General features: G+C 45.2%; 1 long non-coding RNA gene and 1 pseudogene across 1 annotated transcript; both read right to left on the reverse strand.

The window, feature by feature from the left end:
* Nucleotides 1-491: 491 nt before the first annotated feature.
* LOC123101235 (nucleolin 2-like) lies at nt 492-1,976 on the reverse strand (annotated as a pseudogene).
* Nucleotides 1,977-2,042: 66 nt separating this feature from the next.
* Nucleotides 2,043-5,116, reverse strand: LOC123102413 (uncharacterized). The gene is made up of 4 exons (XR_006448941.1): nt 3,083-5,116; nt 2,863-2,944; nt 2,619-2,689; nt 2,043-2,540 (listed from the first exon to the last, which is right to left on the reverse strand). It is a non-coding gene; the product is annotated as an uncharacterized lncRNA (long non-coding RNA).
* Between the last annotated feature and the right edge of the window lie 20,140 nt (nt 5,117-25,256).

Consider the following 25,256-nt stretch of genomic DNA (forward strand, 5'->3'; position numbering starts at 1 on the left):
ATACAAAGGAGGTAACTGCAGCTCCCTCCACATTTTCACATCCGGGCTTGGGACCAGCAAAGGCAGTGTTAGGCCCCAACAATATAAAACACTAGTTATACACAACCAATCATTCAACAAAGCATACAAACCACACCATCAAGCAAATGCAATATTCACACAGAGTCACACAAACACACATAGAGATAGTCAAGCACACAAAGAATCAAGCCACACAGTCACACAGATACAGTCAAGCCACACACACACACACACAGAGTCAAGCCAGACACAGAGTCAAGCCACAGACAGTCACACACACAGAATGGAGCGCTTGCACACAAGAAACAGACAAAGAAAGGGGCACAAATAGAAAGCTAACACATGCAAGACCGAAGTAAACTCAGAAAGCTATAAGGAATTTCCAGAACTTGAATGAGTAAAACTGATTTCTCTAGAGGGGTGAGGTGATTCAGATCTTCGTTCCTGAAATAGGAAGCTAGTTAGAGGCTGATTACCATCAAACATAAGTGGAAAAATTACAACAGCATAAATATACTCAAACCATACTTCGTTCTGCTTGGACTTTCACATTGACACCGATTGATCATTTTCATCATCACTGCTGGAGCTCTCTTCAGAATTGTCATCATCACCACTGCTTTCTTTCTTGGCAACCTTAGAGACCAAAATCTTCAGACGAAAAAGCAAACACCAAAAATTCCTTAGGCTTCTTTAGTGCAGGCTCTTCATCACTCTCATCAGAACTATCATCAGAATCATCCTTGGACTGCAAATATTGAATTACAACAAGATCAATTAATGTACAACAAATATCATAGAAGACAATGCTTTCAAGAAAATAAAATTTTAAAAATAATGTGTACATGTTCACTCTTTTTCTCTGTTGTCAGAAGCCTCTTAGCAGGAATAGTAGATTTTGCTGGCTGCAAAACATTGGAAGGAATTTTAAACATTGCACAACAAAAAAGTGACCAGGAGTAAGCAAGTAACAGAACTCTTACTTCATCAGAATCGGAATCCGAGTCATTATCTGAGCTACCACTAGATTCTTCTTTCTTTACAGAAACTGTTTTAGCACTGGTATCCTGGACATAGAAAGGAACTGCATTAGAAAGATGGCATAGACAAAAGAATTGCTAGAAACAAAACAATGTTTATAAGAAATACAAATATCACACAAGAGAAGTTACCAAGAGTAAACAAGTACAACAGAGAACTTACTTCTTCAGAATCTGAATCTGAGTCAGAATCTGAGCTATCACTAGATTCTTTATTCTTCTTAACTGGTTTAGCAGTGGTATCCTGGAAATATATTGAAAATGTTAGTATCACATTATAAAGACAGAATAATGAAGCCTTAGTTTTCATATAACTATTAGACTGATACCTCCTCAGAGTCAGAATCAGAACTTTCACTGGATTCTACCACTTTCTTGGCTACTGGTTTTTTAGTGGCCTTATCCTGCAAACTCCATAGAATTAAACGACAAGATTAGGGGAATGGTATGTGCAAGAAATATGTTTTATGCTTTTGTAATTATCTCACATAGACATGCATTGCTTATGATTCTGACCTCATCTGATGAATAATCAGAATCGCTGTCAGAGCCGTCCAATTCCTGGTTTTTCTTTTGTGCAGTAGCAACCCGCAGAATTCTTCACTTCGGTAGCTGGCTTATGAAAACGAAGTGAAACATGGTGAAATCAGGCAAAAAGATAATTAAAAATGCTATTAAATGATGAAGCTTCCACTTCAAAATTGGTAGGTAAATGAATAACGGAATCGGAACTTTCATTGGATTCTGCAAGAGGCAAAAACTTACAAGATCACCAAAGTATAAGATATTTGCAAGAGGCAAAAACTAACCGTCCAGCACCGCATTTGCCACATCAGTTGCCTCCACGCGAGCATGCCTTAGGTTGTCCGTCATACTGTCCACAACATGAGTAACAACAGCAGGCTTTCCAGCCATGTTGCACTTGTGCAGAGCAGACTTCTGAAATAAGAACATCTAAAGAACGAACAAAGTAGTGCTCAATACAGACCCTTGATTTTTGTTTAAAAAAAGAGCAAATCTAAGTAAAGCACATAAAATCACCACTAAGCTTCATGCAAATGGGGAAAATACATGTTAATCAAGCAAAATGCCTTCAACTGCCAAGGGCACTCACAATGCTTCTCTTAGAAAGATGGCATAGTCAAAATGCTGATGTGGCACTGTAATAATTAAGAAAGAACGAGAGTGGAGCTGTATGTTTATATAGATACGGCTCTTAGCTCGTTTTCTTGCACTCCCTATTTTCCTACTCTTTAATTTTCTCCACAATGCAACATTATTTAGATACAACCCTTAAGAAACAATGCATTGGGGTGATTCTCTCTAATTTTTTCACTACTAGGACGACACGTTAAGAGATAATGCATTGCGAAGGTTGAGATAACCAACCTTTTCAGGTGGAAGATCAATTCCAAAGTTTCCTCTTGACAGAATTATACCATCTGCTTCTTCCAGGATCTCATCAAAATGGTTCAAGCCCTGCAAGGAATACAGAGTCAATAGGTGGTAAACAAATTCAAGTTGCTCAGGAATGTTGAAGGAATATCTTGAAATTACCTCCACATTCTCAATTTTGGCAAAATCAGAGTTTGGCTAAGATCACCTAACTTTGAGAGGAACTCCCATGCCTATTGCAGGACAAAATATTCTATAACATTAGGAACATTTTTCCGAAGTATGAAATGCAAACAAACATGTGATACTAGTCAACCCAATATCAATATAAAAAAATTCAATCTGTTGGGAAAGATGGCACTATGAAGTAGTACACTCTAAATATCTGACATAATGAGTTACTTACTTGTCACACATCTTCTGCATGCCTTGTATAAGAAAGAGAGAGGAAGTCAATCTTGGTTGGGGCACCCTATTTTTCTCATAACCTGAAAGTGGTGCATGCTCATAAAGTCATATAATGGGTTACAGCAAGGAGCTCCAGTTTCACGATTTTTTTAATATGTAAAGCCTAGTCGTCAAGTTAATACAAAGAGCAAGAGATATTCTTGGGAGGAGTTCCTTACATCTTTATCCTCATCAGACAGCGTGGGATGTCGATATGGATCGAGCAGTGCAATGTGAAGACATAATCACAAAAAAGTTCAGAAAAAAGAATAGTCAGTCTACACTAAACAAGTAATAGGTGATCAGGAACTACCAATACCAAGTTAGCATACATGATTATTCGTCAAGATACGAGTTCGCATTCGACAAACAGCAATCAATCATGCCACAACAATATAAAACACAAGTTATATAACCAATCATTCAACAAAGCATACAAGGCACACCATCAAGCAAATGCAATATTCACAGAGTCACACACACAGTCAAGCCACACACAAATTCACCATCAAGCCACACAGAGTCAAGCCACACACACACAGAGAGTCAAGCCACACATATTCACCATCAAGCCACACGCAGTGACACACACAGAATGGAGCGCTTGCACACAAGAAACAGACTTAGATAGGGGCACAAACAGAAAGCTAATACATGCAAGACCGAAGTAATTTCAAAAAGCTATAAAGTTAGCAGCATTGACAAAAAACATGTGATGAACAAGCTTTCACCGATAAATAAATTCTGGAGTTATGCTCACAGCAGAATTATATGCCCAGGTGTGTAATGACAAAATTCTGGAGGTATGCTCTTTTATCTAGAACAAAGTATAAGGGGGACTAACTAGCAGCACCTCATCTAGTACTCGTATGATGAGCAGTTCAATGGAAATAGCAACATGAGGAAGAAAGGAAGGCCACATGGTTTGCACTCTTGTAAAACTTTCTGCCTAAATGGTTTGCACCCCTGAGTACACATCACCATATATGGGAACATGAGCAAAGCATGACAAGTAAGCAATTGAAAACAACAATTGAAAACAACATAGTAACACCCTGAACATCCATCAAGTAGAATAAGAATCGACATAGGGCCAACAACCCAATTTCAATCAAAATAACTGATCTGAACAACGCAGCATTTGAGATCTGAACATCCATCAAGTAGTATCAAAGGGCGCATGCGTTTGAGATATGAAAGTAACTGACGAACAGCGCAGGTAACGGAACAGAGGAACCGATCTGAACGAGCACGATAAACAGCAATTCCAATTTCAAAAGCAGACGCGAACAAGGGCCCGACGCGAACACGAAACGCAGGAACGTGAGCTGGTGAGCGTCTCTCAGATAACAGAAGCGCATGCAGAAGTTTCTCAAACAGACTTGTTAGTTCACAAACCAGACAACCCAAACCGACCGACCCACCGCTCGCTTCCTCCACGGATACCACCGATGAGACGGCACGAAGAACACGCGAGAGCATCAGTGTAAAGAACCCAGCAGCAACGCAGGGGATCGAGCAGAATCAAATCAGACGCGATTCCAGACGGACTAGGACGAGATCGAGCAGAATCAAATCAAGACGCGGATTCTATCTAAATTTACGACGGCGAGGACAAGAAAATCAAAACAGACGCGATTCTGATCTAAACGTGCGACGAGGAGGACGAGCAGAATCAAATCACACGCAACTCTACGCTGACGACGTCGAGGACGAGCAAAATCAGCTCGGAAGCGATTCTAAACGGACGACGGGGAAGACGAGCAGAATCAAATCACACGCGACTCTAAACTGGCGACCGCGAGGACGAGTAAATCGGAAGCGATGCTAAACGGGCGACGGCGAGGACGAGCAAAATGAAACCAGATGCGATTTCTATCTAAATGGATGAACCGCGGACGAGCAAAATCAATCAAATCAGACGCGCTTCAAAATATAGACGAATCAAGGACGAGCAATTCTTTCAGTCTAAACGGACGAGTTGAGCGACGAGGAGCAAGATGAAACCAGACGCGGGAGGAGGAGAGGCAGGAGTCGAGGACGAATCGAGGAGAGAGGCATGGCCTGGGCAAAGAGAGGAGGAGCGGACCGGCCAAAGGGCGCGCCTTTAAAGCCAGGGCAGAGGCGGTTGCGGCAGCCGGAGGCTTGTTCGCCGAGGTGGCGTGCGTGGCGTGGCGTGGCGGCGGATATAGAAGGAAAGTGGAGCTGGTGGGCTGGGGCTTGGGGCTGGATCCGGAGCGGGAGCGGGGGTGGGCGGGAGGAGGTCGGCGGCGGCGCGTCCGTCTCGAATCGGGAGCGGAACGGGAGATTTCCGTCTCGAATTGGGGACGACGGGGAAATTTCCAACTAGGGTACTCGGGACGGGAGTTGCAACGGTCGAGGTGATGGCGTGTTTTTTCTCTTCTTCTTTTTTTGAGGGTGAAAACAAATGTGTGTTTTTTTACTAGAAAAACGCTACTACTGCCAAAATAAAAAAAAATAAAAACGCCACGTTCATAGATGCTACAGGGAACAAAAACATTCACAATGCACTTCTCATTTCGTTAGCACCAGCTTAAGTGTCAAAAAAAATTGTGCCCGGCTAGAATAGCTACGACGCGAATCTGAGTTGATCGGAAACTCGTCTCGCCCGATAGTGTGTGCAGGGTGTGAACCCTAGCTTTTGTCGCTTCCCTCCACCTTCTCGCCTTCCGTCCCCTTCGACGTCACCGGCAAAGCCCAGTAAGTGTAGGCGGCGGCGGGGGAGGGGGCATTTCTCCCCTCCCGATAGTGTGCGCAGCGCGGGGCGGCATCATGTCGAGGGTGCAGCGGCAGCAAGTCAGACGGGCGTGCTGGCAGCGTGGGCAGATGGCAGGGCTTCGGCAGTTGCGCGGATTCCGGAGGTGCGGTGTTGCGTGCTCGGCGGGCAAGCATTGGTCTGTTGAGCGGCGTAAGTCGGGTAAGCATGTGCCGATGGTCATGGCCCTGCCTCCAGGCGGTCATGGTTGTTGGCGGAGGGGGTATGCTATAGGCACGTAGTGGTGGCCCTGGTCTATCGAGGGATCTGGCCAGGTGCTGCAGGCGCGATGCAAGGGAGCTGCTCGAGGTCGTCAATGAATCTGGGTGGCCTTGGATGCTCCTCACGACTCCGGTGGGTGGATGTCTAGGTCGTGGCAGGGATCTCCCCTTGCCCTGGTCTGGTTCGGCCGTCGCAGGGTGCCTACATCGATCGGCAGCAGGGTGCGAGTGTTGGTGGTGCCTCTCTTCTTCCAGGTTCGAGTCGGGGTGCTCATGCGGCGAAGATGGCCAGGACTTGGAGCTCGTGCTCGGGCGGATCAGTTTTGGGTCCGGGATGGGTCAGATCTCCGCTCCGGATAGATGATGGTGGGCCCAGTCTGGGTGGTGCCCTCGGGCAATGAGGTCCCTCTTCTCGTGGGTACACTGGTTGATGGTGGTGGTCAGGACATCGTGAGTCCATCAGGCAGATTGGCGTCGAAGACCATGGACATGGTGTCATGCGAGCGTGCTCAGCGGCGACCATTGGTAGTCACAGAGTTGTGTCTCCCTCGGTCCACCAGGACTGGCTGGAGGCATAGGTGTCCACGCCTCCTACCATGGAAGTGTCAATCTAGACTTCGTGGTTGATGTTGGGCTAGGAGTGGGTGCACCGTGATGTAGGCGGGTGGTTATGGCTTGGACATGGATGCCGGGGTGGTGGTTTGCATGTTTTGGCTCTCTAGTGGGGAACACTACAACGGTGGTGATTGTCTGTCTTGGCCGTGTGGGCGATGGGACGGGTAGAGGCAGGTGGGTCAGGTGCCTTCTTTGTCTTCGAAGTGGTTACGCTCTGATCCGGATCTAGGGGGGGTCAATCCTCGCTGAGCTTGTCCTGGTGACCTCGTAGTGGCATGGGTGAGCTGGCAAGCGAAAGCTCTGTGCCTTGGTGCCAACGAAGGATCTTGGGTAGGGGGTCCCAAGATGTGGACGTAGCTTGATGGTGATAGGACAAAAGAGGTACACGATGTTTACCTAGGTTCGCGCCCCCTCGAAGAGGTAAAACCCCATGTCCTGCTCTGATTGTATTGATATGGGGTACAAAGTATATGATGATCTACATCAAGATCGTATATGTATGTCTCTAACTCGAAGAGGTAAAAATTACTAGACTATTTTGCCCCCGAATTTGCTATGGAGGAAATGATGGGTAGTTACGTGCATGCAAAGTATTGTCTCAGCCTGCAGTCATCAATTCTCGTGCAAAGATATTGAAGAAGTGTGATTAGAATATAATAGTAGTGGCACTAGTTGATGGGACATAAACTCATCACAAATATAAGCCGGTAGAAGTAGAGAAGTATCCACATGGAGAGACATGGGGAGCTGGGGCAGTGGAGCAAGCCGGCTCCAAAAGGAAATTGTTCCTAAGGGACATCGGGATGTAGTTTGGAGGGCGGTGGGAGGCGGCATTAGCCCGTACCGCAGCAGTGAGCAAGGGGCAAAGGCTACCATGTCAGAGCTTTGTGAGAGAGAACGATGGGGACCCCTGATCGGGACGCGCCGACAGTGGGTTTTCTCCCTCGCTGCTGCCGACCGTGTCTACGCAAAACATCCTCCCCTTCCCCCGGCGGCGGGATCCGGACGGATATGTGACTAGCGGTGTGGGCACCGTCGTTCTGTGTGAGAGGGTGTGAAGAGAGCAACCCCAGCAAGCAGGCGGGTAGCTTAGGCTCCTGGCTAGTATTATGTTATTATGTATATATAATGGAGCGGTTTTCTATTTCTCTCCATATCAACCTTTTTATATTGCGTACATGCCATTGAAGAGTGGAATGATGGTTGCTTCGTCCGACCAACTTACTGTGTGATTTGGCTACTCATTAGTCATTATTACTACGTCCCCTGCATGTACTCCCTCTACGCGTGTGACCGTTCCCGAGTCTCACTTGTAATTATCTCTATTTTCTTGCATGACACATGGACCTAGATGCTGGATGTCCCACATGACGCTGAAAGGAAGAAGAGCGAGTTCCGACGACCAAGAAGTACTAGTATTTCCATGAAAACGGATCTTACGATGCATGAGATGTTTGTTGTGCTATCGACCAAAAAACACCCGTGTGTAGGTTTGTCTCACTCCTATGTGCCCTACCTTCTCTAACATCCATCATTCCAGCAAAGGGTAGTGCTGTCTAAAAATGCGTCCATGCAGTACATTATAGAATTTTGGCCAAAAGCTTATGCGCACAATAAAACAGAACAAAAGGAGTATGTTTTACCATGCTAATACTTGGTCATTGAAAAGAGAAGGTCATTAATCAATCATGAGTTTCTGAATGAGAGAGTGAATTGGTGATATTGTGATCTCCATTTGAAAGTCAATGATTTCTCATGAGTAAATGGAACAGAGGGAGTATGTTGCATGTTGTGGTAGGGTGTTTTCTTACGCATGTTCATGTGGAAGCATTGCGATTTAAACCCCACTTAGAATGCTCTAATGCATGTTGTGTGGTAGAGGATTCTCATGCATACTACATCAAACAGATGATAGTAGATCTAGCTGGTAATCCGTCTATAGCAGGCCCATGTGTCAGTTAATGGAAGAGAGAGGTGCGTACGCGTAATTGCAGAAGCGTGCTCAACCTGCAGATATCACTGGTACAACGAGGTGCTATACAAACAGTTTTTAACCCTTTTCCGCGATGGTGTTTTGAACCATCGCCAAGTGAGTGTGTGTGATAGGGGGGTCCTTCCCACACGACGCAAAAACCGTCGGGGATAAGCCCTCCTGAAAGGATCGACAAGAGGTGTCTAGAGGGGGGTGATTAGACCCTCAAAAGGCAAAAGTAGCAGTTTTTAAATTCTTCCAGTTGAGGTGGAGTTTTAGCACAATTTTAAACATTCACAATACATTTCAAGCAAGCATGGCAAGATTATATGAGCAGCGGAAAGTAAAGCATGCAAATTGCAAGAAAGTAAAGGGATGGGATTGGAGTGAGCAAACGCAATGTAGACACAGAGTTTTCTGGCGTGGTTCCGATAGGTGGTGCTATCGTACATCCATGTTGATGGAGACTTCAACCCACGAAGGGTAACAGTTGCGCGAGTCCACGGAGGGCTCCACCCACGAAGGGTCCACGAACAAGAAACCTTGTCTATCCCACCATGGCCATCGCCCACGAAGGACTTGCCTCACTTGGGTAGATCTTCACGAAGTAGGCGATCTCCTTGCCCTTACAAGCTCCTTGGTTCAACTCCACAATCTTGACGGAGGCTCCCAAGTGACACTTAACCAATCTAGGAGACACCACTCTCCAAAAGGTAATAGATGGTGTGTTGATGATGAACTCCTTGCTCTTGTGCTTCAAATGATAGTCTCCCCAACACTCAACTCTCTCACACATATTTGGCTATGGTGAAAAGATGATTTGAGTAGAAAGCAACTTGGGGAAGGCTAGAGATCAAGATTCTTGTGGTTGGATTGGAATGTCTTGATCTCAACACATTAGTAGGTGGTTCTCTCTCAGAAAATGAATGTTGGAAGTGTAGGCACATTTTGATGGCTCTCTCACTTATGGAGAGGAGGGTGGGGGGGATATATAGCCTCCACACAAAATCTAACCATTACACACAAAAGAGCCAACTCGGTCAGACCGAATATATGAACTTGGTGAGACCGATTCGGTTCAAAATGTGAATGTTAGGATTTCCAGTGGGACCGACATGATCAACTCGGTGGGGCCGATGTGCTAGGGTTAGGATAAAACCTCAACTCAGTTTGACCGATTACACAAACTCGGTGAGAGCGATTTTGGTAATAAGCAAACAGAGAGTTGGTCAAGCAAACTCAGTGTGACCGACTGCGTATGTCGGTGAGACCGAAATAGTTGCAATAGGCAATTGAGAGTTTGCAAGCCCATCCCGGTGAGATCGAGATCCCATCAGTGGGACCGAACTGATTAGGGTTTCTTGCAGTGGCTATGTCCTAGTGAACTCGGTGGCGCAGGATGAATCAAATTGGTGGGGCCGAGTTTGACTTTAGGTTTTGGACATGTTTGGAATTGAGAAAGTGGTTGAGGGCTTTGGAGCATATCACTAAGCACTTTGAGCAAGTAGACCATTAAGCAACACCTCATCCCCTTTTAATAGTATTGGCTTTCCTATGGGCTCAATGTGATCTTGGATCACTAAAAATAGAAATGAAGAGTCTTGAGCTTTTGCCAATCTTCTGTCCTTAGCATCTAGAAAGGGGTTCTACATCCTCTTGTCCATGCCACGCCTTTGCTGAACTTTCTGAAATATACTAGATGAAAATATTAGTCCAACAGGAGATATGTTGACATTAATTACCAAAATCACCCGGGGAGCACTTGTGCTTTAAATCTCCCCCTTTTGGTAATTGATGACAACATACATCAAAGCTTTAGATGAAGATATGAAGAATAACACGTAAAGCTTTGGAAAGACATGTAACATGCATAGGCTCCCCCTACATGTATGCAGTCATGTAAAGATTGTGTGTAAGAGCATGTGAATGCATAAGCATGTCAGAGCAAGCAATGAGTTACATGTGTCTTGGCTATATGCATCAGAGCAAATGATGTAAATACAGAAAATGTACCTTCATGTTCATGAGTCCTTCTTGCAAACAATACGTACTTCAGCAAGAGATCGTCATGCACATGATTGTGATGCATATACTTACCTTGTGGTCTTGAGTTGACTTTGGAGGAGGTGAACTTGAGAAAACAGAGTTAGATAACACACAAACACCTACTAATAAGAGCAAGTTTAGGAAACCACAAGAGTACCAAGACTGGGATGACATGTAGTGAGTGAGCACTTAGTACTCAATTTGGGTATAGACATGTCCCCAAAGAACAAAGATATGAAATGAATTCCAAAGATTTGCTTCCCTTAGGTATGAACTCTTTCTTCCCCTGAATCTGATATTGGATAATGGGAGAATATAGGGCAAAAGAAAATCAGGACAAAGCAACATAACCTTTACTTAACATGTTGACTTCTCTCCTCTATGGTTGATAAGCATCTGGAGAAGCTAAGATGTGATGTCTCTCTTATGTGATAAGCTTTGATGTGCTTTCTCTCCCTCTTTGACACCAATTTCCAAGAAGGGATCTTCTGGAGCATGAGTCATATAGGTTTGGTCCTTGAGTCACATTACAAAGTAGCATGTAATTTGAAGATGCTAGTAGAGGACAAGAATCATCGAGTGGAGCTGGAAGGAAAATGAAAATGGCAATGGAAAAATGTTTTCTTAGTAGTGAAATCGGTAACGCCGAGGTATTTTCATCGGTGACACCGAGTTGGAGATGTCAGAGATGATGCATATCGGTCAGGCCAGGTTTGTCCTTGTCGGTTGGACCGATGAACAATCTACAATGCAGGATTGCAGTTCGGTCTAGCCGGGATGCAGAAATCGATGAGATCGAGCTCAATACAGAGGAAATATTTTGTCATCTCAGCTCCCTAGGCAAATAAGATCTCACAAATATTTGCAAGGAATTAACTGAAGGATTTGCAATGAATTAGATGCAGGGAATGAAGAAGATAATAGACGGAAGAAATGAAATCTAGATGAAGTTTTTTTTGAAAGAGGAACAAGCAAGCAAGAGACAAATGCAAGAACACAAAGAAACACTAGAGAACTTCATCTAGAATTGGTCGGTGACACAGTCACCTATGTTAGAGTATATTGACTTAGGAGTCAAGTGAGGTCACTTGATCATAGGTCATACTCATCGTTTAAGCTCAAAATGGGGTTACCATTTTTCGTTTAAGCATTTTGATGTATTCTCATCTTGTTGAGATGCTTTGACCCATGTCTTGGGTTAAAGCTTCTCTAAGATGGAGTAACATACCTTGGGTCGTGAGGTTGATCTTGATCATGTAGTTGAACTTGTGTAGGATGCTCAAGGTTGATGTAGTTCATCAAGAGCTGGGTGCACCACTTGTAGTTTGAGTCCATCTACCTACATGGGTCATTTTTGCAAGGAAGAGCACTCGTGTATCCAAAGTGACAATCATGAAATTTGATACCAAATGAAATTTGATATATAAAAATTGTCAAAGGATATGTTAAGTCGATTCATGCTTCCTTGTCTTCAACCACCATATTGTAGAGACTTGGTGATGTATAGATTGCTCAAGATGTAAGTGACTTGTAATATCATAGATTGGGGATCATCCAAGTACCTACAAGGGTTAGATGACATACAAGGGTACAAGTATAGATCCAAGACATATGATCTTCATCATAAGAGAAATATCAAGGATTAGTCAAAGGCTCATGCCTTGCATGCATCCAAATGGAGTTTCTACTCCAAGTTCGAGGCATCAATGATGTTCAATTCACCTCTCAAATGGCAAAATACTTTCTCATCAAGCGGTTTGGTGAATATATCCGCCAATTGCTTATCGGTACGAACATGCTTAAGATCGATGTCTCCTTTAGCAACATGATCTCGAATGAAATGATGATGAACTTCAATATGCTTAGTTCGAGAATGTTGCACGTGATTGTGAGAAATCTTAATAGCACTTTCATTATCACAAAGCAATGGAACATGTTTCACATTAATCCCATAATCTTTAAGAGTTTGGGTCATCCAAAGTAATTGAGCACAACATGAACCGGCGGCAATGTATTCCACTTCAGCGGTTGTTAAGGATACCGAGCTTTGTTTCTTGGAGGACCAAGACATAAGAGATCTCCCAAGAAATTTACAAGTACCCGAAGTGGACTTTCTATCAACCTTGTCACCGGTATAGTCCGAATCGGAGTAGCCAACAAGATCAAAAGAGGACCTCTTAGGATACCAAATGCCAAAGTTTGGTGTATGAATTAAGTATCTCACTATCCTTTTCACAGCCTTAAGATTACATTCCTTAGGGGCCGCTTGATATCGTGCACACATGCATACACTTAGCATAGTATCGAGGAGGGAGACACATAGATATAACAATGAACCAATCATAGAGCGATAAACCTTTTGGTCAACCGGTTTGCCATCCTTTTTCAAGTCAAGATGTCGACTAGTAGGCATGGGTGTTTTCATACCTTTGCTTTCTTGCATGTTGAACTTCTTGAGTAAGTCCTTGGTATACTTTTTTTGTAAACAAAGGTACCCTCCTTAGTTTGCTTGATTTGCAAACCAAGAAAGAACTTGAGTTCGCTCATCATAGACATCTCAAACTTCTCCAACATTAGCCTTCCAAACGTTTCACTAAAATGAGGGTTAGTCGAACCAATATGATATCATCCACATAAATTTGGCACACAAATAATTCACCATTAACCCTTTTAGTAAAAAGAGTAGAATAATTTTTCCAATCTAAAACCATTTTGCAGTAAGGAACTTGGCCAAGCATTTATACCACGCTCTAGGAGCTTGTTTAAGACCATAAAGAGCTTTGTGAAGTTTGTAAACATGATCGGGTTTCTTAGGATTAACAAAGGCAGGAGGTTGTTTAACATAAACTTCCTCCTCAATTTCATCATTTAGAAAAGCACTTTTAATGTCCATTTGATATAAGGTAATGTCATGATGATTGTCATAAGCAAGTAAGATGCGTATGGACTCAAGTCTAGCAACGGGGGCATATGTCTCACCATAGTCCATACCTTCGACTTGAGTGTAGCCTTGGGCGACGAGACGAGCCTTGTTGCATACAACTTGTCCATCTTCATCTTGCTTATTCCGAAACACCCATTTTGTACCAATGACATTTTGGTTGTTATCCAGCTTTTCTACCAAGGTCTAGACTTGCATCCTCTCGAAGTTGTGTAGCTCTTCGTGCATGGCGTTTACCCAATCCAGATCATCAAGCGCTTCTTCAACCTTCAAAGGTTCAATACTAGAGATAAATAAATAATGTTCACAAAAATTAGCCAAACGAGTTTTAGAGCGAGTAATTCTCCCGGTTTGGATATCATCAAATATTTGTTCGACGGGATGGTCTCTTGAAACTCTTGCACTAACTAATGAGAGCTTTTGTTTGGGTCGGGGTGGAACATCTTCTTCATCATCTTGTTCTTCCTCTTGGCCTTCCTCGTTGTTGGTGTTGTTGTTATCTTGTGGAGGTGGAGAAGGAGGTTGATGAGGTTCATCTTAGTGTACTTCCTCGTTTCCTTCATCTTGGCATGTCCCACTTGTGGATGCCTTCAAGTCAACTCGTGGTTCACCTTGTCGTGAGGTAGAAGCTTCCACTTGAACGGACAAGGTACTCTCCTTCACCTCCGTTGGGATAATCTTGCCAATAGACAAGTCTTGGATTGCTTCTGAAGGGTCTTTATCTCCTACACCAATTGGCAATTGCTCTACTCGCGAGCCGTTAGATTCATCAAACTTCACATCTACTGTCTCTTCAACCTTTTGGGTGAAATTGTTGTAGACACGGTAAGTGTGAGAGTTTGAGCCATAATCGAGTAGGAATCCTTCATGAGATTTAGGAGAAAATTTTGAACGACGATGCTTATAAAAAAACATAGCACTTTGAGCCGAATACTCAAAAGTATCCAACTTGGAGTTTGTTACCAGTGAGGAGCTTGTATGCCGTCTTGCCGAGTAGCTTGTATGCCATCTTGCCGAGTAGCTTGTGAAGATATAGACGATTTGTTGCATGACAAGCTGTCTCAATCGCTTCCGCCCAAAAGTGTTTTGGCGTCTTGTACTCATCAAGCATCGTTCTCGCCATCTCAATAAGAGTCCGGTTATTCCTCTCAACAACTCCATTTTGTTGAGGCGTGTACATAGCTGAGAACTCATGTGAAATCCCTTCTTCGTCAAGAAAGGTGTCCACATTTGCATTCTTGAACTCCGTTCGATTGTCGCTTCGAACCTTCTGGATCTTCACTTCAAATTGATTTTGGGCCTTCCTAGCGAAACTCTTGAAGATCTTTTGGACCTGCGATTTATCATCAAGAAAGAACACCCACATAAATCTTGAAAAGTCATCGACAATGACTAAACCGAATGAGTTACCACCGAGACTTTTATAGGTGTTGGGACCAAAAAGATCCATATGAAGCAGCTCGAGCGGTCTTCTTGTGGTTATGATGTTTTTCACGGGGTGGCTTCCTCCAACTTGTTTTCTTGCTTGACAAGCACTGCACAGTCTATCCTTGTCAAATATAACATCTCTCACTCCAAGGATATGATCACCTTTAATAATCTTATCAAGATTTCGCATGCCCACATTGTCGGTGTCAAAACCGGCGGATCTCGGGTAGGGGGTCCCGAACTGTGCGTCTGAGGTTGATGGTAATAGGAGACAAGGGACACGAAGTTTTACCTAGGTTCGGGCCCTCTTGATGGAGGTAATACCCTACGTCCTGCTTGATTAATATTGATGAGTATGGGGGTTACAAGAGTTGATCTACCACGAGATCGTAATGGCTAATACCCCAGAAGTCTAGCCTATATGATTATGATTGCCTCTATGGACTAAACCCTCCATTTTATATAGACATCGGGGGTGCCTAGGGTTATATAAAGTAGGCTACATAGAAAGGAAATAGTACATCCGACCGCCTAGCTTGCCTTCCACGTAAAGGAGAGTCCTATCCGGACACGGGAGGAAGTCTTCTATCTTTTATCTTCATGGCCCAATAGTCCGGCCCACGTCACACAGGCCGGATGCCCGAGGACCCCTTAATCCAGGACTCCCTCAGTAGCTCCCGAACCAGGCTTCAATGACGAGGTGTCCGGCGCACAGATTGTCTTCGGCATTGCAAGGCGGGTTCCTCCTCCGATCACTTCAAAGTACCTGACTTAAAGAGCTATATTCGGACCTCCATTTAATGTCGCACCCATCAGCTTCTATGCCTCCACACCTTCTGCTTCCACGCGTCAAGCGAATACGAGAGGTCGGGGTATTTTTGCATAACCCCCCTCCGACTACATAAGAAAGGCCTCTATTTAAAGGGGTTGGATCTCAGATCCATTCCACACCCAACGGAAAATCCTCAGAGTCTTGCCATGGGAAACCATTCGACATGGCCAGCGTCCCTAGTTCCTCCTCCCGCCCTCACGGCTCCGAAAAAGGCGATTGGTAGAGGTGCTCTGTATCCCATGAGCAGTTGGTTAAGCTCCAAACACAGGGATTCCTTCCCCCCACGGATGTGCTCCCTGTTCGAGCAGGATTGACCTCCTTCACAGGCGAAGTTCTGGTGGAAAATTTCCCCAATCCAACTAGGGGGGAACGGGTGTGCTTCGTATCTTACTTGTTGAGAGGCGTCGGGTTTCCAATCCACCCTTTCCTCCATGGACTCCTGGAGTATTACGGCCTCCAACTGCACAACCTCACGCCGGCCTCTATCCTGCACATCGCAGGTTTTGTTGCCCTGTGCGAGCTTTTCTTGGGCTATGAAGCCCACTTTGATTTGTGTAGGAAGCTATTCTGCCTCGTCCCTCGCAACCAAGAAGGGTCGATATTCGAGGTGGGTGGCGCCGAAGTATGGCAGCATAGCTGGGACCGGATACCCGTCCGGCACACCGAAGAAGGTGCCCGAAAAATGGCCCTCAGAATGGTTTTATATCGAGGACGTTGCTCTCCCCGACCCAGTTCGAATGGGCCTTCCCGAATTTTCAAATGCTCCGCTGAAGAAATGTCACAGCTAGCGCCCTCGGAGCCTTGAGGAGGAAGATAGCACGGAAGTCCGTCAATTGATGGGCAAGATAAAGACACTTGCCCAGTCCAGATTATCAATAATCAAGGTGACGACGACTTCCATAGTGCGGGGGGTCCAGCCACTCCAATACCGAGGGCTTCCCATGTGGCACTATAATGGGGAGGATGACGCCTCACGCTGCGGTCGGAAGGGTCTGGACACCCCCGCCGCTTTGGTCAAAATATTGGCCGAACTATACAAAGGGGAGGAAGAGGAGTTCACTCATCTTAAACGTCGAGATGGATTTTCCATGTACCATCCTCCGAGCTGGGTGAGCTCTAATCCCACCAGTTTACTCAATCTTCTCCCTGAATCACTTTTAATGGACATTAACCCATCTATTTATAACAGGAATGGCGGAAGGTTACCGAGGGGATCCATAACCCCGCCCCACAGCCAGAGGATCACAACCGGGATCTTGACCCTGGATTCGAAGAGGATCCAAACATATTTGTGGAGCTCGAGAAAGGAGTATTCTACCAAGCGAGCTATGATGGCATAGTTGTGCCAATCGTGGCCGACTATCCCGGCCTCCTTCCTACCTCACATGTAAGTAATCAAGAGATACCTTCTTCGAAAGAGCTTCCTTATTACGCCTCACCCACCGCACTATTTCATGCTCCAAAGGGGAGGCGCTCGACGCCACAACATGCACCAGAGGCATCTCTGAGGAGAGCGGTGCCCGCGCCGAGCACATCTTCGAAGAGAAAGGCGAACGACAATATGGCAGAACCTTCATCAAAGAGTTATGGCTTTCTTTTTAAATATGCCTCCTGGTCGTCACATCAAATTATGACATTATCCGCCGCATTTTATCAGGAAGAGCGTCCACCGGACTATGTCCAGGGATCCTTCCAGTCGCGCCTCCACTAGTAAGGTTCCAGACCCTGCCCTAAGGACGGGGGCTGACACGGGAGTGGCGCCGGACTTTCCTTGCATGGAGGATTCGGATGATATGTTCGTCACGAACTCTGAAGTGGAGAGCGCCATGAATCATCGTCGTCGGAGGGCCGCTCTCCGTGACCCCAGCTTTTCAAAAGAGGCATTCAATGCCTTCAGCTCGGCTGATGCATACATCTGAGCTGCTCGGGATGGACTTGCCAGAGCCACGGACCAGCATCTAAAAGATATGTGGGTAAGTGTAGATTTGATAATCATATACCAGTAGCCCCCGAGACTTAAAGCAATTGATACAACTGGTTTAAGGATCACTGTATAATCAGGCACTTACGGAGAAGAATAGTCTGCTATCTCAAGAGCTGGAGAAGTGTCAGACCCAGCTAACTGCGGCTACTGCCGAATTGGAAAAATTCAAGGAGGCACCGCCTAGTAATGTTTCTCCCCATTAGAAAAAGTATAATCATATACCAGTAATATTAATACTATTGTGTTTCCGCTGACAGAATCAGTAGAGCAACTGAGAGAGAAACTGAAGGTTTCCCAGGCTGGTGAACAAGAGGCCAAAAGGCAACATGCGACAAGAGAACGTTGCTGACGCGGGTCAGGGATGAAAAGAACAAACTGCAGGATTCCAATACCCGGCTGGGTGAAGAACTAAAAGATGTTCGAGCCCAGCTAGCTGACGCCGTCAAGGAGAATAGGAGGCTACAAGGCGGCATATTCAGTATGTTTTCGACCTCACCTTTATGCATTTCAGCGAAGAAATGATCTGACAGATTGATGTCTGCAGTTATGCTAACTGGCCGCCCCGAAGAGGAAATGTCCGGCTCTCAAGGCGACCTTCTGCAAGAGCTGTCCCAATTGCACGAGCGAGCTCGACAAGCAATGTGGAGCATTTCCAAAGCTTTGTGGCCGCCCGCCTCTCCTCCAGGAAGTATGGGGGAGCTTGTGAAGCTATTCCAGGGAGCTCGGCGGTGCTTCCAATTATGGAAGATATCAGCCTGCCGAGAAGGTGCGCGAGAGTCCTGGGCCATGGTAAAAACACGGTATACCAAGCTCGATCCAAATCATATGGCCCAGGTCGGACCTAAGGGGCCAAATGGAAAAGGAATTCTAGTTAGTTTGGTATATGACCAAGTAAAGATAGCCGCCACATATTCCCAACGGGATTGTAAGCTAGACAGCATGTTAGACGGCATAGAGGAAGAAGTTTTTGAGTCTAAATGACTATTTAGTTCAATTGACAAATTTGTCCCTAGCCGGATTGTAAAATGATTGTCATGGCAGACCTTTTCGCTTTGACCTCTGGACCTGAAGGCTCGGGGTGTTTCCGAATACCCACTCAGTAATATAAACCGGGGCATGCGTGGAAACCAGGCGTAGGGATCATAGTTTCTTGAACACACAAGTTGTATCCGGCTAGTTATGTTATATTACATTGTAATTGTAAGAAACATGTTCCAGGGAGAATAGTTCTGTTAAGGGTTCCTTTACCTGGGCGAATATACGTTAGTATGCATGTCTGGACTGTGATTGAAAAAAATCGTAGTGTGAGTGACATCTGGGGGTTCATAGTGTAATGAGTTTAACTCGACTTTAGTCCGCTGACCAGATATTCCCTTAAGAACGCTAGCTTTTGGCTTCACCCAGTTTGAGGTACACATCCGGATGACCCGGCAGTAACAATCACAGAGGTGCTCCCTTTATGCCCTAGCTGAACAAACGGGAATGTAGGGCATAAGCACATGAGCCAGGCAACCCAGCTTGGCCAAAACTTAAGTCATAATGATGCCTATAATGGCGAAGAAAAGGTACATATGCGGAAGAGGACACATATGTGTTGAGCTTGATGCTCGGAAAATAATAATAAGCTTCTGTAAAAGAAGCCCCCAGGTGTTATGAGTGTATACATTTAAGGATGTGCACATCATAGGTGTGTGGTTTGGACGCACAAGAGCTAAAGAGCTAAACGAAAAAGTTAAAGAGAGGAAAAATAAAATAATGGAAACAAAGGGAGAAGAAGATGAACAAAGAGTCCGGCTCTAGGCATAGAATCTTTGGAGTCTGGCGGCATTCCAGGGGTTCGGCTCTAGGCGTAGAATCTTCAGAGTCTGGCGGCATTCCAGGGGTTCGGCTCTAAGCGGTTGTCCGATGCGTCATGCAGGCGGTACGCTCCTCCAGTGAGAACTTCATCTATGATGAAGAGACCCTCCCACTTGATCTTGAGTTTGTCCTTTTTCTTCTCTGGTAAGCATAGAACGAGTACGCCAACGTTATAAGTCTTGGCCCGCACCTCCCTGCTTTGATATCTGCGAGCCTGCTATTGATAAAATACGGGATAGGCTTTTGCGATGTCGCGCTCCTCCTCCAGGGCATCTAAGCCGTCCTGCCGATCAAGCTCGGCCTCTTTCTCTTCATACATGCGCACTCTAGGTGAGTCATGAATAATGTCGCAGGCAACACACCCTCTGCACCGTACACCATGAAGAAAGGTGTATATCCAGTAGTGCGATTGGGCGTGGTCCACAGCCCCCAGAGTACATAGTTGAGCTCCTCAACCTAGTGCTTGTCTGATTCTTTCAAAGGCTGCACTAGTCTAGCCTTAATGTCACGCATAATAAGACCATTAGCTCGTTCGACTTGACCGTTTGTTTGTGGATGATAGACCGAGGCGTAATCAAGTTTAATGCCCAATTTAGCACACCAGGATTTTACTTCATCGGCTGTGAAATTGGAGCCGTTATCGGTGATGATGCTGTGTTGGACGCCATAACGGTGCACGGCACTGGATATAAAGTCTATCACAGGTCCAACTTCGACCATTTTCACTAGTTTGGCCTCTATCCACTTGGTGAATTTATCTACCATGACTAGCAGATGTTTTTATTATGGCTCCCTCCTTTAAGGGGTCCCGCCATATCAAGCCCCTAGACTGCAAAAGGCCAAGTAATGGGGATTGTTTGTAGTGCAGTAGGCGTCATATGGCTTTGAGTGGCGAATAGCCAGCATCCGACACAAGTTGGACCAAGTCCTGGGCGTCTACTCGGGTCGTCAGCTAGAAGACACCTGTACGGAAGGCCTTACTTACAAGGGCCCGAGCCGTGGCGTGGTGACCACCGAGGCTAGCATGGCTTTCAGCCAGGAGCTGCCATCCTTCTTCTTCGGAGATACATCTTTGAAGGACTCCGGTAGCACTTTTCTTGTAGAGCTCTCCGTCGTGGACCTTGTAGGATTTCAAATGCCAAACAATGCAGCGAGCCTCATTCTGGTCCGCCGGGAGCTCTCACCTATTAAGGTAGGCCAAGAATGGTGCGGTCCATGGGGCAATTACTGCCATTATTAGATGGGCCGATGGTGCTATTTCGGTGGCTGAGCCCCTGATGATATCAGTATTATGTTCAGAATCTAGGGGTATAGTCGGATCCGGACTAGTGTTGCCGCACTCATCCTGCCATACCACGGATGGCTTGAAGAGCCTTTCCAAAAAGATGTTAGGCGAGACGGGGTCGCGCTTGGCGCCCATGTGAGTGAGGACGTCCGCCACTTGATTACTCTCTCGAGCCACGTGATGGAACTCGAGTCCCTCGAACCGTGCTGATATTTTGAGTAGGACGTTATAATAGGCTGCCATCTTTGGGTCCTTGGCATTGAAGTCTCCATTTATCTGGGATATTGCAAGGTTTGAATCCCCGCGCACCTCCAGGCGTTGTATGCCCATGGAGGTAGCCATCCGAAGACCGTGCAATAAGGCCTCGTATTCGTCTGCATTGTTGGAGTCTGTGTATAATATTTGGAGTACATACTGGACTGTGTCTCTAGTGGGGGACGTTAAAATGACGCCTGCTCCTAAACCAGCCAGTATTTTACAGCCATCAAAGTACATGACCCAGTTGGAATATTGTCGGATGTGGGGTTCTGGCAAACCCTTAAGGTTCAAACACTGGGGTGCGCGCGAAGTCTTTCCTTCCCACCAATCTACGCCCTAGCTCGCTAAGATCTTGCGGACGAACTCGACGAACTCGCAACATAGAAAGACACAAGATTTATACTGGTTCCGGCCACCATTGTGGTGTAATACCCTACTCTAGTGTGGTGGTGGTGGATTGCCTCCAGGGCTAATGATGAACAGTACAAGGGAAGAATAGCCTCCTGAGGTTGAGGTGTTCTTGAGCTCGGTGAGCTTGAGTGTGTGAGGATGGTCTGAATGATCCGTCCCCTGGTTGGATCAAGCTTGGGTGATATGATCCCCCACTATGGTGGCTAGCTCTACTTATATAGGCCCTCACTACAAAAAATACACTTCCATGATGATACGTGTTTGTCACAGTAGGTCGCATTTTTTGTCATGCATGTACATCCATGAGGATTTTTGACAGAATCAAGATAGTCATACATGTGCTGTCGTAGAAGTGTTCCATGACATTACCAAAATTATCATCACGGAAGTGTCCACTTCCATGAAGAAAAATCCCACGTCACAGAAGTTCTTTCGTCAAGGGTGACTGACATGTGGCACCCACCATAACGGAACGCCGTTAAGCTATCGGGTCGGGTTTTGGATCCGATAACCCGTTAACAGCCCCGACCAATGGGGATTTTCCACGTGTAAAATCATCATTGGCTGGAGGAAACACGTGTCGGCTCATCGTTGGGACAGATGTCATCCACTCATTGGACAGAAGGCGCCTATGATACGTCGACACGTGGCACGGCCCAACAGAGGCCCATTCCTATGAAAAGGTCGGCCCGTTTGACTTGGTCAAAAGGTGGCGGGCCGGCCCATGTAAAGCCTATTAACGACATGTTCGCATATAGCCCATTTACAGCCCGCTAACCCAAGGCCCGTTACGCCCTATCCGAATTAGGCCCAGTAGCGTCATTTGGGCCACCCAATATGATTCCAGCCCGTTTTCACTTCTGGCCCATGTATGGCCCATGACGTCTTTCGACCCATATGAGGCCCTATGTAACTCTTGGCCTATTAATGACCCGTGGTGAAACTGGCCCGTAATGAACAGTGTATCACTTTACACCCATTAACGACCTGTGGTGAAACTGACCCGTAATGAACAGTGTATCACATTATACCTATTAACGGGCCGTTATTCCGTTGGGCCGTTTCCAGCCCATGTTATCCTTCGACCTTCTCAGAGCCCATTTATTCTTGGGCTCATTTCCAGCATTCATTTACTTACGGCCCGTTATTGTCATTTTCTGCTTGTGGGCCAAATTCAGCCTGTGGTTACAGTCGGCCCGTTTGTGGTCCGTTAATACGTTGGCCCATTTTCATAGCGTCATCAAATACGGCCTATTAACGATGGCCCATTATGGTCGGCCCATGAACGGACGATTCCAACTCTAGCCCGTTTACGGCCATAATGCGGTCTGTTTGGCCCATGTTTGGCCAATCGATCATACGGCCCGTATAAGGCCCATTGATGATACGACCCGCAGAAGGCCCATTGTTTCTACGGCCCGTAGAAGGCCCATTGTTTCTACCGCCCGTAGAAGGCCCACTATTTCTACGGCCAGTAGGAGGCCCAGTGTCACTACAGTAAATATTAGCCCATGGTTATTGTGGCCTAGTTTTAAAAAAATAGGTTATTGCAGCCACTAGCTAACCGCGGAAAAAGAACTGCAATGACTACAAGCAAACGAATAAACAAGACAACAAGGAAATAAATAAGCAAGCAACTAACGCTAGTCTATCACGGCTATTACACATATTACATCCACTGGGCATCAAAGTTCGCCACCAGTGCAAATATAGGGAACAAAGCAGCATATCATATACACTGGTTGTCAAAGTTGGCGTCCAGTGCAAATAAACGCCGCAGCAAAACAAATCCAGAACTGAAACCACTTCAGAAGATCTCAAGAAACAATATCCTGGGTACCCATAATGCTGGCAAGATGCTTAGCAAGCTTATTAACTTTCTCTTGTTTGGCGCTTAAATCCTCTAGCGCTTGCTGTTGCACCAGAAAATATGCATCTGAATTCTGCAGGGACTTCCTCAGTCCTTCAGCTTCCTGTCGCAGCACATATGATCGATGTCTTTCAACTTGAAGTTGAGACTCAAGAAGACGAACTGATTCAGGCAGCGAGTTCGAAGAGCTTGTGCCAGCAGTAGTGGCCGGTAACTCGAACACTACATCAAGACAAGACTTTTGGGTTCCCTCACTGTCGTCAAGATAGTTTTTATCAGCTTTCTTGGAGACCAACAGGGATGTCTCACTATCTTGAACCTTATCTGCATTACTTCCTTTACCATTGGATAACGCGGTACTGTTCTCCAATATTTTGTCCGCATTCTAAAAGAGAAACAAGCAGACACATCACATGTTTACCATGTTGTATATGAAACTCATTTTGGTAAATGAGTTCAGTAGTAAAGTGGATAGGATAACAGCATGAAGCAAACATATATCTATGTACCATGGTCACTTTATGGTCTATATCATTCTAGTTTTTGTTGCCAAATCAAGATAGAGACACAGTTCAAATAATATTTGTTCAAGACAAAGCAGAATAGACAAAATATAAGTGTGGGTAACTATAGAGCAATAACAACACTTGTAATGTGCATGACATGAGAACATAACTGTTTATTCAATTGAAACTGAAATCAACATAGAGCAGCTTACAACAGCAAACCAGTTAAAGAAATAGGTTTAAAACATACCTGTTGCGCCATTGGAGTTTCAATTCCATCCTTCAAATTTGAAAATAGTTGGTATGAGTAAATACAGTAATGCAAGAGCAAAGGAGTATGAACCACAGCTACAGAACCTGACCTGAGAACAAATCTTCTTCTCCTTTAAGCGTTGAGTTGGTATTTGGAGTGGTGGTCCTCGTGCTTTGGGCACTGCAGTTCCCTTACTAACTGCTCGTGTTTGGGTGCTCTATGGTGGAGACGGTGTTGTGTCAACTGGAACTGGGTTACTATCTGCCGGGGTTGGGGTTAGAAGGGGTGTAGCTGGTTCTCTGTCCAACTGGGTAGGGGTACAATCTGCGAGAGTCTAGGTTATGTGTGGTGGATCTGGTCCTTGGGCAAGTACAACCGTGGTTCTACCTGCATCAACTGGTAGCACTATCTTTTTTGAAGACCGTGTTGTTACTCCCTTAGATACTGCCATCACGCTCTCCAATTCAAATGGCTGATAAACAAGAAAAGTAATTGAAAGTATAGACATTGTATGATGGACAGGTGCAATGGATTGTGGGGAACAAAAGAGGGCATGAAATAATTCATATTTATGTTGTCTAACCAAACAGGATAGCATGACACAATTTCACATATATGATGGCCAACTAAACAGGATAGCATGACACAATTTCACATTATGATGGCTAACTAAAAAAGATGGAAAGACATAGTTCAAAATATGAGACTATGTAAACAGAATGACATGACATAACTATATAATGTGTTTATTAAATAGGTTGGCATGCCATAATTCACATACATTCACAGATAGAATGCCATAATTCAAAAAATGATGACTGTGAACACTAAACAGGATGAGATGATATAACTATATGATGTCTTTATTAAATGGGTTGCCATGCCATAATTCAGATAGATGATGTGTATGTACTATGTAAACATGATGGCATGATATAATTCAAATATATGATTTATATAGTAAGCAAGTAAGCAGATGGCAATCCATATATGATGTACAAACTAAGCAATGCAAGACAACATGCATGACATGGGTAATATAACCCTGCCAAGTTTGAGCATAGACCTCAGGGGGGAAATAGGACTGGTCATCAGTCT

The sequence above is a fragment of the Triticum aestivum genome, chromosome 5A, assembly GCF_018294505.1.
Source record: "Triticum aestivum cultivar Chinese Spring chromosome 5A, IWGSC CS RefSeq v2.1, whole genome shotgun sequence".
Lineage (NCBI taxonomy): Eukaryota > Viridiplantae > Streptophyta > Magnoliopsida > Poales > Poaceae > Triticum > Triticum aestivum.